Source organism: Buteo buteo, chromosome 13 (genome assembly GCF_964188355.1).
Source record: "Buteo buteo chromosome 13, bButBut1.hap1.1, whole genome shotgun sequence".
Classification (NCBI taxonomy): Eukaryota; Metazoa; Chordata; class Aves; order Accipitriformes; family Accipitridae; genus Buteo; species Buteo buteo.
In genome coordinates this window covers 17,749,865-17,763,760 of record NC_134183.1, presented here as the reverse complement: position 1 = coordinate 17,763,760, position 13,896 = coordinate 17,749,865, and the positions used below count along the sequence as shown (strand labels likewise).

At 43.3% G+C, this 13,896-nt stretch overlaps 1 protein-coding gene across 5 annotated transcripts in view; it reads right to left on the bottom strand.

Annotated features, from left to right (window-relative positions):
• Positions 1 to 13,468, bottom strand: part of TNRC6C (trinucleotide repeat containing adaptor 6C) — a 111,761-nt gene extending 98,293 nt beyond the window's left edge. For 3 of the 5 annotated variants that reach the window (XM_075044911.1, XM_075044914.1, XM_075044912.1), the window contains exon 1: positions 11,872 to 13,468. The gene's annotated coding sequence lies outside the window, so the exon portion shown is untranslated. The remainder of the gene's footprint in view (positions 1 to 11,871) is intronic. The other 2 variants (XM_075044913.1, XM_075044915.1) reach the window with 1 other exon arrangement.
• Between the last annotated feature and the right edge of the window lie 428 nt (positions 13,469 to 13,896).

Here is a 13,896-nt window from a genome sequence, read left to right as displayed (position 1 = left end):
TAGCTTCTACTAGGTGATAACCAGCCACTAGAAGTGGGGAAAAATCCCAGAGAACAAAAAGCCTTTATAAAACTAAGGATGCAGATTAACTATAAGTGGCAAGTCAGACATCAGAAGTTTGATGAGTCCATATCTGAGCACTGCCCAAGTCGCAGTGAATGTTTGTAGGGTTGTGGGGTTTTTGTTTTTCATCTACAGACTTCCTTTTGTTTGGTTTCTCCTGGATTGTTACCAGAGACAGCATGCTAATGACAGTACTGGAGTACAAATGGGAATGTTTCAGGAGATGTACATTACATCTTCATTACTAAGTAGTGCAGACCAATAGGAGTGGATTTGCAGAGCAAAACTGTTGGTGCAGAGGACTTGATAGCCACACTATCCCCGTTTCAGTTGACTTTACTACTTGAAACTAGCTCCAGTCTGCTCCCATGTCCTGAACGCTCACTTGCAGCAGGAAAGCATTAACAACACCCTTGGAGCACATCATCCAGTGAAGTTTTATTTAAAAGGAGTCCAATTGTACTCGAAGACCACTCCATTATGACAATGAAAGCACAACAAGTGAGGACAATCAAAAGGTTTGCTTAAACATGAAACCCCCAATCCAAATTCACACACTAGTGTAGGTGATGCTATAGGCTATAAAGCTAGTGTCACACAGGTACGCCACCTCTTCTGAGAAGGTGTTGCTCTCCACAGTGCAGGCCTATTAATGTATACACAAACTCCACTCTAGGGCAACTTAAGAGGTTAGTAGGGAAATCTGGACATGGGCTAGAACATTGTACACAAAACCTCACCCTTGTATACATTTCAGGCACGAATCATATCGGAATGTGCTCCCTCAGTCTGCTGACAACATCCCAGCAGCCCTCAAGTATCCCATCATGTGCACCACTTGGGCTACGCAAGGACCAAGGGAAAAAAAAAAAAACAAACCCACACACACCAAAAAAAAGCATGCATTACATTCACCACTTAAAGCAGGCTACAAACAAGAAACATGCTATGAACATCTCTCCTCCCCCAGCAAACACGGACCGCCTCCTCTCTTGGAAAATTAAGCTATAAACTGTGAATAGTGCAGATAACTAGATTTACTTCCACAGTGCTACCTTCCTCCCAGGCCTGATGATATTTACCAGCAGTTGATGTAGCATCTGGTCCAGAGCTCTTCCCCAGTCTTCCTGGGACATAATGCACAAAGGAAAAAAGCTTTGGAATCCAGTAGCTCAGCAAGAGCACAGCGTGTTTGTCTCTCTCCAGATACTATGTTTGCTATTTTGGTTTCTGCAAATACTTCAGAAGACAAGAGCCCTGTGCCAACAGAGGCAAAGCCCCACACTGACAAATTGTTTAACTAAATATTGCCCATTAACTGACCTAGAAGCAACCTATGGACAAGTTTCTGGCTCAAATTATTTAGCTGGACTTGAAGACCGTGTCAGGGGAACACTGCTTCCTGAGGCAGCTGCACAGGGATACAGCAAAGTAGGAGGCCAGGAAATCGGAACAGGAGCAACAGCTCCACAGGATGTTTTGCCACACACCACAGCCCTGGGCTCTCTGTGAGAGCTGACCACTCCCAGGGACAGAGGTTGGAGAAGCCGGTCAGCGCGTCACCTGTCCAACAGTAACAGTGCCAGGAGGGACAACGCGTGCTGCAGGACAGACAGCTAGGAACACTGCTGCTGTGTGGCATACCTTTGCACCCTTCAAGCAAGCACAGATAAACCTTTCTGCTGCTTTGTTAAAAACAATGAAAAGCAAGTTTGCATAACTAAAATGATGTACCATTTTGCCTGTAGGGATTTCAAACACCCCTAGTCCTCCTTTCCCCCCTTCCATCACAGTAACATGCCAGCACTCAACTATTTCTGAGCCCAATCACTTTGTTATCAGCAGGTGAAAGCATATGCAACTCACTGCAGGAGCTGAAGACCAGGCTGGTACTCTCACACAGGTCAAGCTAGACGACACAACCTACAGTATCAAAAAGTAGGCAGCAGAATTTATGCTGAATGCGGTTATATGATGCTGCTCTTGTGCTTATTCTGGGGAAAAGGTCGTGCCAACACATCTTCAACAAAAGACACCCAGCTTACAGCAGCCATAGCCACATGCGTCCATTGCCACATCATGAGTGGCTCCAGTGTGATTAAAAAGGCCCAGGAAGGTGAGATCTGGAGGAAATACCTCTCCTTTAGGTAGAGTTCCTGCCACAGGCACAGCAGAAAAACGCATATGCACTTCCCTCGCTCCTACCCACAGGCGGGGAAACTGTACCAGACAAGTCCAACACCAACGCATACCAGCAACACAGCGAATAGCAGCAGACATGTTACCAGAAATACATGTCACTCAACTTAAATACAGACCTATCTGAGATGACCTCGTGAAGTCCCTTCCAGCTTGCATTTTCCTACGATATTAAAATTGTTTCACAGATGTATGGCAGAAGCCTGCAGAAACCAGCCTCTAGGAAGACGGCATCCTATACAGGGAATGGGCCTCTGCCATCTCACTACTGACATCTCCAAGTGTCACCTCAGAACGCACAAGGAGCAAGGAGGTGCAGGACACTGCTGCAGCCCCAACTCCGGGAGGCTCACAGAGAGAGACCTGGATGGGGGAATAAAAGGACAGTGGCCTCACAGGGAGGATGTGTCTCAAGATCTAGACTCTGGAAAAAAAATAATGACACTGTTCCTCATGTTGTAGAGCTCAGAACGGTACTCCTCAGCACAAGCCTGGCCAGCACCACCAGCAACAGCAAGGGGATACACTGCAAAAGTGGGTGAATGGCATAAGGTATCTATGAGATGCGCATAAGCTAGGCTAGGCTATACTCAGTGTAAAGAACAAGATGCTCTCTACACTGCACACATGCTGCCTTGGAAAGCTGAAGTTCCACTATATGGGTGCATACCACCTTATTATACTTGCTCCCAGATACAGATTTAAGTTAGGTGAATGCATGGCTCCTGATGTAACAAGGCAAGATAGGTAAGATGAAAAAGGGAAAATAGATGTCAGCAGAACTCCTTGTTGTAGAAACCAGAAGGGAAATAAACTTAAAGAGAATATGAAGACAGAGACCTCATGTTTTTGTAAAATGTTTATTCTTTTAAAAGATTCCAGAATACACAAACCCGTAATTTCCTTCTGCATTTTTAAATTTGCTGGGTGAGCTCATTGAACATTCAAGTTGTTGTCTTCAAGTTTTCCAAATACCATTCTATTTAAAGGCACTGTGAATAGGGAATTCAAATTATCAAATGAATGAAAGAAGAATTCTTAGCAGGAACCCTGGTGAGCTAATCAAGAGTCACAATAAAATGTCAGGGGTCCTGGAACTCTCTGCAGGAGGTTAACACCAAATTTGATCCGAGTCAAGGAAGACAAAACATACTATAGACTAATAAACTGTACTAAAAAGTTGTGCACCGCAAATATGTGGAAGTTTAAACACAAATGAAGAAAATCTACTTAATTGTTTTGTGCACTTTTTATACATTCTCAGTGTTTAACTAGAAAAATCAAAACACCATGATCATTTCATTCAATTTAAAAGATAATACAATCTGAAGCAATTCAGTTTTTGTTCCACTGCATCTTCAGCTGCAATGCTGTTTTGCAAATTAATATAGCAACAAAACTCAAGTGAGATAAGAAACCCTTATGTTACTCTGTACCTATCTTCAGGCTGGAAACTGAATCCACAAAATTCAGAACAAGATTTACTCTATCATCCAAAATTAAGGAAGCAGAAAGGTCCAAGCTAGCACCTTTCCCTCCACAAATCTACCAGAGTTTAAAAGATTAACTCTGCATTGCTGAAAAGATAACCCTTATTTCCATTAAGTTCATCAAGTTCCAAAGTTCTCTGTTCCTCCACTTCACTTTCCATAGTAAAAGCATCTGGATGCCAATTCCTGCAGTAATAAATTAGAATATCAGAGCCACCACCAGAATGGGCCATCATCCATTTTTCAATTTAGCAAATGAATAGCTTCTCAGTGGGGGGAGGAGAGACAGGGTTGGGGAGAGATGGGGAAAGTAAATAGCCATAAACGATCTTCCGGGACAGGAAAACCAGTTGCAGTAAATACCACTTTGGAAATCAATTTACGGTCAATTATGATCTTAGTAATAACTATTTTATGCCTTCAGTTAGTCCATGAAATGCCCAGGGGAGCAAATATGCTCAGAAATATATCCAAAAAGTCTTCAAGTGTGTTATCTGATCAGTAGATGCAGACAGAATTCCAGAAAGATGAGCTCTTGCTTGCCTGGGTGCTGATAGAGGGACGGGTGATGGACAGGGGTGGGGAGGGGAATCACAATTTCAACGCAGTTGGACTGTCAGAGTGTTGCAATATCATCCAGATAAAACCAATGATATCTATCAGTCCAGGTTATTTGCTTCAAAAGCATGGGATTTTGTTGTCACTGCAATATTTCACCTAAAAATCTGTGAAGAACATTTAATCTTCACAGATACAAGAAAAAAGAAGTTGAGGGTCTTTTTTAAGCAAATCATTATGTAAGCATCCATCCAATAACATAACCATTGTTTTAGTCAATTATTACACATAAGTGTGGTAGTATGAAGACTGACATCACTAGATATTGTACTGTTGGTACCCAATGAAAATTACTTAAATTGGATCATTACCTTTAAAAGTGAAGGACTTCTAAAAGTTTGATTAGAAAAATAGAAATAGTAAAAATTGCAGAGTCACCAGGCTCCAGTACATCCCATATAACAACATCTTTCACCTGAAACAGTGCTGTTTATACAGAGACTCTCCTCAATAGCAGCAATTCTATTACTGTGACAGACCAAATTTAGTTCCACACCTGGATCAGACAGCTATGCTTTATGATGATCATACTAGAAAATATTAAACAGCATTTAGATTGCTACCACCACATGCTCTTCTCCTTCCTTATCAGAAGATGCTGCATTTTCCATATTAATTTATTTTTTAAAGGCTTAAAGAGAAAAAAATATACCTCTTTATAGTTTACATCAGCTAATGTTATGCAAAGAGAAACCAAATAGTTTTATAAGCAGGAAAATGAAGAGGTATGTTATGCACAGATGTGATCAGCACTCTTATGCCAATAGGTTACTTTTAAGTAACAGCAATTTTCTGCAGCATCACAAAACAAGAATGAGGTACAATACTGTGCTCTTACAGCATTACAGCCATGACATCATAAAGAGACAAGAATGATTAGATTTGCCAAGATGTTTAACACCTTTCGTTACACAGCCAGGGAGTAAGAGACAAACTTTCAAGTGCAGCATCCATTTCAAAGCTGAAAATGCGGAAAAAATTCAAACACTAACATTGGAAGCAATTCCCCTATGTTAAGTAAGCTTGTGTAATTGATTAAAAACATTGAGAGAAGAGGAAAGTTGAGACCTACAGATAGAAAGAATGGTGTTAGCAGAAGGATGTTGAGGAACCCTACTCCAGACTGGCTTTGATAATACACTGTGTAGAGTCTTACTTGATATACGCACATGCCATTAGGCTATGCTTGCAGTGCTAGTAAAGTTTTTAGCTTCGTATTTCATATGAAATGTCAATTTCAAGGCTATTATGAACATACATTGAGTTCAAGCGAAAACATTACAAGCAATGCCAAAGACCACCTCTGTGGTCTTCTATTAATGACCTTCTAAGAAAATATAGTAAAATGGCAGTCAGGACATTATGCATCCAATACAGTTGATTTTTTTTGTTTGTTTGTTTTTGCATTCTCACTGAACTGCTTCTTTTTTCTAGAATGGTTTGTGTTAAAGCACTGGGCTGGATGCTCTTTTGTTTACCAGTAACCAGCTACTGTTTAAAAACAAGCATCTCCATTGTCAGCACCAATGACGTTAGCATCAGCCATGAAAACATTTTGGAATTCTGAAGAACTAAAAGACCTGAGAGTCCCAGACTAGAGTATGACTGAAAAGCAGACTGACAGTACACAGGTATCTGGCTGAGCTTAAAATAGACTTGGCAGAAGTCAGTTTGAACTAACAATCAATATGTGTACATACTGACCACCCAGAATGGTATCCAAGCCACTGTGAGTACTTTGTATCCCACAAACAAAACAAAAAGCTCTTCCATTTCTCATCAGGAAGTCTTGCAAATGCAGTACAAGAGAGGAAACCATAAACTTCAAGCAGACAGCATACAGACAGAACACAGGAAGGGAAAAAAGGAATAGGAAGAAAAACAGTGCATCAAAAAAAAAAAAAACAACCCAGATATGCCACTCTAGGAGATTGTTCTTGACCAAGATCATAACAAAGGCACTACCCATCTCTTCAGAAAGTCATCACGGGAAAACATATATAGACCCCATTAACAAGAAGCTGGGGGTGTGGGGGGAAGAATGGATCTACCTCAGGAAAAAGCCCATGGGCAGACACTAAACACTTCATAGCCCAGGGTGGGTTTTTTCCTTGCGGTAGAAGGGGAGTGGGTGTTATCTTTTCCTAAATGAGCCTATAGCTGGTAGTTGCATGTTAACTATTTTGAGACCTATAAACATATTTTTCTCTGGGGCTTAATTACCACAAAGGATGCCAATCGGTTTGACAAGTCAATTTTTCTCTCAAATAAAAACAAAAAAAGAATTTAAAAAATCTCATTCTCTAGCAATTCACAGCTTACTGCTAAAAAACCCCAAACAGCCAAGGGATAAATATTAGCTATTTTTAATACAAAGCAATTGTTAACATTTCTCACAAGCGAGCTTCTAAAACATAGAATTTCCTGATTGAAATCTAAGTAAGTGTGCATCTAGTTTGCAATTTTTTTAAATGGATGTACATTTCAAAACACAGAAAAAGCAAGCTGCAGATAGCTGTTTATTACAAATGACTTCCACCTCCATAGCCCTCAAAGGCAAACTATAAAGCTGTGTGCAAAGCTAGACAATCTGGGCATCCAGCCATAAAACATCACTGCTGCAGCACAGATAACTGTTCTCACTCTCAAGCCATCCTTGGCTGTAAACCCACAGGGAAGAGCTCCAGAAAGCAGACCTCACTACTGTCAAAGCTTCTAATATTTTATGAGCTTGAATTACAACTACATTCGAGATCTCAACACTGAAAAATTATAGTGCTGGTTCACATCCAGGGCTAAGACCAAAACTCAGATTTTGATGCTTGGTACCCTGAACCATGAGACTTAAGAACAGCTAGTTATTTTACAGATGTCTTCAGTGAAAGAAGCCTTTTTATTGGGATGGAGAGAGAGAGATATGTTACATTTAAAGAAAGACAAAAGAATCAGATGCATATTTTAAAGTACTGCTGCATTTTCCACAAGTGATACGATCTTTGATACAATCTTAAAGAGTACTGTAACTATTCTGTGCAAGAAGGGACAGTTTGTTATTATGATCAAATTCAGACATTTTTATCCTGTGCAGGAGATTTTAAAACATATTAGTGACAAGGTAGGAAGCTGCACAAATAAAGTTTCAGAAAATACAGTTATAACTGTGTATGGGAATCCACAGCAAGGTTAATCACGATTAAGTCATGATAAAATAAGCATAAGTACATCTATATCTGGTAATTAAGATGTAAAACTAAGCCATGCTTTTGGTAGACAATTTTCATAAATAGCTCAGATTCCTAAAGGAAGATCAAATAAAACTTTGATTCCTCTGCTTTCATACATTAAGAATAACCATCTTTCACTTTACCACTAGCATTTACCAGTGAAGAGACTGTGCAGACCGCATAGATCATTTAGTAATGCAATTTACTGTCACTTCTAGATCATCTCCCCATTCAATAAAGTACACTTCTCTTCTAAACACTATTTGCCCTGGCTGATATCTTCATAATACAGCTGAAAACCTCAAGCCATTATCACTAGAAGGCATCAGCTGATCCTAAATTGGCTAGACTGCAGCATCACAGGCATTTAAGAGGTTTCCTTATCATTCATCTTTAATACTAAGGGATCGACAGGCTCCTACCTGCAGCTTCTAGGCCAAAGGGAAACCTTCTAATGGTATTACCATTATCTTGTAATCTGAATTTTAAACAATTAAAACAATAGCACTTTTGTGTTGCACATCTCTACTGTAACCGAAGATGATACATTTTTCATCAGTTCTTACGTTCAGCGTCTTATATAAAGCACTGATATTTTTTTTAAAAGAAGCAATATGCATTCTACATTTAAGTTGCTGTACCTTCAAAGAGAAGCAGCACAGTAACAGGCGTTGAGATACAACTAATCAACAATGGTTATTTTGTTTACTTAGGAAAGGTCTGGCCATTTTATTTTTAAATCTGCAGTTCTCGTAGTCAATACTATCTAGCAATTCTTTCCAAATGAAAGCCTCTTTTTACTAAAGCAAAGGATGGCTCCACCCCTGACCTCCTCCTTCAGCTTGTTTTGGAAAGGGGCCAGATGACAGCATTTGGAAAAGCGCATGTTTATCTCTGCAAGGCCAGCTGCTAAGTTAACATATTACCCCTTCCCACATACACCCGTCTTGGTTAAGTCTTAACAGCTAAAACTGAAAGTAAACGCTGCTATTGGGCTTTTTAATAACAAACTTAACACGAAAGAGAAGAGGTGTCTCCATCGCATATATTATCTGAATGGATTGTAAAAGCATAGATCATTTTGACTTAACAGCAGGCAGTAAATCCCTTACATGAATAAAATTTCCTGGCCTTTCTGAATGAAAAACAGAAAAATAAGACGTTTGATTTCTAGACTAATTTGAAGCGATACTTTCTATAAGGTTACCATTCAGCAACAGTTTGCTTCCAGACACAAAGAGATTATAGCCCCTGCTTGACAAAACCTTTAACTTTACCCTGTTTTATTGTCACTCCAGCTCGGCAAGGTACGGAACTTGGGAGCTCTGAGAACTTCAACAAAGAATCTTCAGGTTAAAAGTACTGTTATGCCCAATTACGTTATTTCTCATATTAAGGAAATTTCATCCTATCATTTTTCAAGTCTTAAAAAGCTCCTTCAAAAAGGACAGAGTTACCTTCCTTCCTTTAAACACCAGCAAAAGATCATAAAAGTCATCAAAAGCATAGCTTGTTATTTTAATAGGAAAGACAAAAGCCAGAAAAAAGAAATTGAGCCAGAGGTGCGGATTTTTCATGCACCCCAGCAAGCTTCCGCAGGCTTTGCAATAGCAGATGAGGTAAACCTCATCCCATTCACAGGTGATCAGAGGCAGATTTTGAATGATGCAAAGATGCCAGGTCAAGAGGGTGAACCTTTAAGTTACCAAATGCTTCTCAATACCGCATCAAGACCCAAGGGCAGCCTCCCAGAGTAAATTCCACTATGCTTTGTACTAGCACAGAAATGCCACGGACCAAAGCTCCCCACAATTACCTTCCTACCTAGTAAGTGGGACTAACGCTCTGCACCAATGACATCCTAATTACAAAATAATTCATGTACTGTAACAGATGTAACAGCATACACAAACCAACCGTCCATAAGACAGTCCAAGTCAGCTTTTAGTCCGATGCACACCAATACTTAAATTTGTCAATATGAGAATCCACACATACAGAGAACAAAACATGAGTAAATCCTAAGTATTTTATACTGCAATCCAGAAGAGCTCTAAATAAAAAGAGATTAGTCTGCCCTGTTTTTTGCATTACTAGAAACAAAATGTTTTGTCAAAAGTACAGAATATTGCCTAAAATACAGCCCCTATGAAGAGGCATCACTCCTGCCCTGAAACAAGTCCCACTCCCAGGCTGCAGCCGTTTTCCTGATGGCAGCACCTGTTCACCAAGGGCTGAACCGAGACCTTCTTCATTTCACAAGCTCTGTGCCAGTCAGGTAACTTCGAGCCAGAAGAGATACGTTCTCCTTTGAAGATAAGGACAAAGCGACGCAAGGCATTATTACACTACTGGTGGTCCTCTTAAACAGTCATGTCCACTACAAAAAGTTCAAATGAATCTGATTTACTATGGCTTTCTTCATAAACTCAGTAGTCACAGATCCAGAAACAGCAAGGTTACCCCATACCCATGCATAACACGGCCTCTGTAATCTCACCCCCAAAAAGCAACGTTAGTCCTACAAATTAAAGAACAAGCCTCCCACAGGCTAAAGCAGTTTTTCTCACTAGTTGTATACGAAGTCTGACATTGATGCTTTAACGTTCTGGAAATAATTTCAGAAGCCAGAGCAGAAACAACAGTGCATGCGGGGGCAGGTGCCTCAGCACACCATTTTGAGCTCACAAATAACACACTGAAGTAGCCAGACAGATATCCGAGGGCTTTCCGATTTTGAGGAACCGCAATTATGGGAAACTATGTGATTTGCTAAGCACAGGGCTGCACGCACTGCAAATCACCTACTACTTCCTTGGAAAACGTAGGGGGGAAGCAGTGAGAATCAGTGTGTACCTTTCTACTACTTTCTTGAAACGATAAAAAAAGTAATATCCGATAGGAAACTGCATTTTAATTCTCACTCGTCGGTGAATTCAAAAAACCCACCCACCGTATGTAATGAGGGCAAGATTTTAAAGACATTACTTTCTTGCGAAGTAAAACCCAAGAGCAGTGCAGATATTCTCCTGCTCCTACACTTGCATTGTCCTCAGGTCCACAGAGCGCTACGACATCCACCTGATTTAAAGCTCTGCATCATCAAGCAGCCCACCAACAGCGGGATTTATTGGATTTTTAATTACCTTAACTGGCCTAATGTCCAGAGCAAATTTCAGTATATAAATTAGCGTAAATTCCTCAGATACATACATATGCATACGAGAGGAAAAATACGCAACAGACATGTGTATGACGTACTAAAGATTATTTCTAAATTTAAACTGGCTGTTATATTAATTGAATGAATATCTTCCCACAGATACACTCGAGTTGTAGCAGAAAATAAAGTAGCCACAAAGACTAGCAGTACCATATTTAATGGAAAAAGGCGGGGGGGAACAATTGAGTTCAATAAATCCCATAATTGGACCTTCAACTAATTACATATTAAGAAGATTAACCTTTGACACAAACTTGTGATACAAACAAAGACGATTCAAACAATTAATAAACTTCCAGTGTTTCAAGACTTCTCAGGTTAACAACTGAACCCTCCCCATTTTCTTCCCCTTCAGCGTCGCAGTTAAAAGCATAAACTCTGTTTAATATTCTCTCTCCCACTGGACGACATTTCAGGTTTACACGAAGATCTCGCTCGCTGAACACTCAGGAGAAAATTACAGTAGATTCCCATAATCTCATTACGTGAGGGGAGAGAGGAGAAAAAAACAGATCTAGAGATCTTAACTTTTAACAGAAAGCAGCCATACAGGACAAAACTGGAGCCTCATCTGCTCAGCCACCAGAGCAGCACTGCTGACCATACCCACACTGCTCACTTTCCAGACTTAAGATCACTTCCAACATTCTCTGCAATAATTTTCACACGTGTAAGTTATAAAGCAAGTGCACACAGTCATGTCTGCAACAGAAGTGGTCTTAATGTCCAAGTGGCACAACACACCCACAAACGGCACTTCTGTTCGCTATTTTGCGCACAACATCTATCTGAGCTGGGAAAAGATACAGAGAAAAATACTGAATTAATTCTAGCACGTAAAAAAACATTTCTGCAAGTTGTTTTAAGCAAAAAGAGGTATCTGATAAAAATAAACGGATTTTGAAATGTTTTGGGGTGTTACTTGCTTCACTAATAAGCAGTTAAAAATCTGGTTTAGAACTTGTGAGAAAGAGGTATGCACTGGCTTAGCAGGTCTCTTCCACTGCTAACTTCTACCATGCTGAGATTAAGAGAGGCTATTACCCCTTCTTACCTTTTAGTCTTTTCTTTATGGGGCTCTTTGGCAGCTTTCGATTCAGTCTTGCTGTAAGGAAACAAGTGAGTATTTTGTCTACCGTGTAGGGGTCTTTCTGACGTGTTCCTTTCTTATTTTAATGCCTTTTTTTTTTTTTGTAAGTGTACCCGTAATTTCACAAATCTGAATACGAAAAAATCTCACACGGCCAAAAAAATTAAGTTTTTTGTTGTCGTTTGTTTACCCCCCTCAAAAAAAAGAAAAAAAGTCTGCCACACAGGAGAAGAAAAAAACAACAGATCAACAGGAAAACACTATCCAAGTAGAAAAGCAAAGAGCTTCAGTGTTATCCAGCCCAGAGAAGTGCAGCAAAAGCAGGTCCAATTCCAAAACAAGCTTTTGATTTCCAGTGAAGCAAAAAAAAAAAAAAACCAAACCAAAAAACAAGACCAAGAAACCAAGACAAAATACACCTTAAAGTCCCCAGCTAAATTTTTGCACGAGTGTGTCTTAAATACAAGTTTGCTTTTATGTGTTGCAGCAAAACCCACGAAAGCCAGGATTTGGAGTTGATCGGGATGAGTTCTCGTGTGTGTGCCTTGATGGGTTCTCAGTCCACATGGAGGAGCATCTGAGGGTGTTTTAAAAAGTGCAAATTAAAGAGAAACCGGGACCCACAAAATAGTTTTAAGATGGATCCCCCCTTCAAAAAAAAAAAAAAAAGAAAGAAAGAAAAAAAAAGGAAAAAAATAACCCCAAACACCACGGAGCCACGGGGGGATCTGGAGTCTCACATGGGGCTCCGGGCAGGAGGAGGATCCCGCCGAGTCTCTCGCTCCAGGAGATCCGAGGAGGGGCGGAGGATCGGCGGCAGTCTCTCACGGGAGGAGGATCCGCGTCTCTCTCGCGGGGACCCCAGCGGAGCGATCCAGCAGTCTCTCCGGCGGGAGGAGGATCCAGCAGCCTCTCTCGCAGGAAGGAGCGAGCGCGGGGAGGGGATCCGAGGAGGAGGATCCAGCAAAGTCTTTCACGGAGGGGGGTGGGGGGGACGGGGACGCGACGGGGGGAGTGGGGAAACCCAACAGTCTGTCTGCCTCGCTCGCACAGGGGATCCGGGGGCAGGAGGAGAACGATCCCGCGGGCTCTCTCCGTCTCCTCCGGAGGGATCCGGCAGGGTGTCCGGGCGGGCGGAGGTGGGGGCGGGCGAGCGGCGGGAGGCTGCGGCAGCGGAGCCCCTCGCCGGGGGGCAGGGACCCGGGCGCCCGTGCCCCCGGGGGGGGCGGGGGGGGGAGGGCGGGGAGCGGGGGGAGGCCGGGGGCCGAGGCGGCAGCGTCTCCTCCCCAGGGGGCTGCAGCAGCGCCTCGGGCAGAGTCGGTCGGTCAGCCGGGCTCGCTGGCGGAGGCTGGGGTGGGGGGCCGCAGCGCCTCTCTCCGTCTCTCCCGCTCGCTCTCGCCTCGTCCGCTCGCAGGCAGGCGGTGCCAGGCTCAGTGCTGCCGGGCCGGTCCCCCGCTCCTCCGCGCCGCCGTTGCCGCCGCCGCCGCCGCCGCCACCGCCACGGACGCCGCCGCCGCCGTCCTCAGGAGCAGAGCTGCTGCCACCGCGGCCATTTTGTTGCTAACTGACAAGAGCCCCGCCAGGCAGCGCGAGACCGCGGGGAGGCTTCGCCGCGCGCTCCCCCTCCCCGCGCTGACCTCAAACAGGAAGTCTGCTCCCGCTCCCCCCCCCCTCCCCTCCGCCGCCGCCGCCTCCTCCTCCTCCGCCCCCTCCCCTCCGGCCCGCGCGCGGCCACGTGACAGGGGAGCCCCCGCCACATGCAAATGAGCGCGGCGGCCGGAGCCAAAGAGCGGCGAGGCCGCGCGCTCCCGGCCCCGCCCCCCCCCACCCCGCGCGGCGGCGCGCGCCCTCCCCGCCGCTGCGCTCAGCCCGCGCCCCGCCGGGGGGGGGGGGTGTGTGTAGAGAGCTGCAACCCCCGGCACAGGGGTGCCGAGGTGCTTCTCGCACCCACCCCGCAAACGGTGCGTTTACACCCGCCCGCGCGAGCGA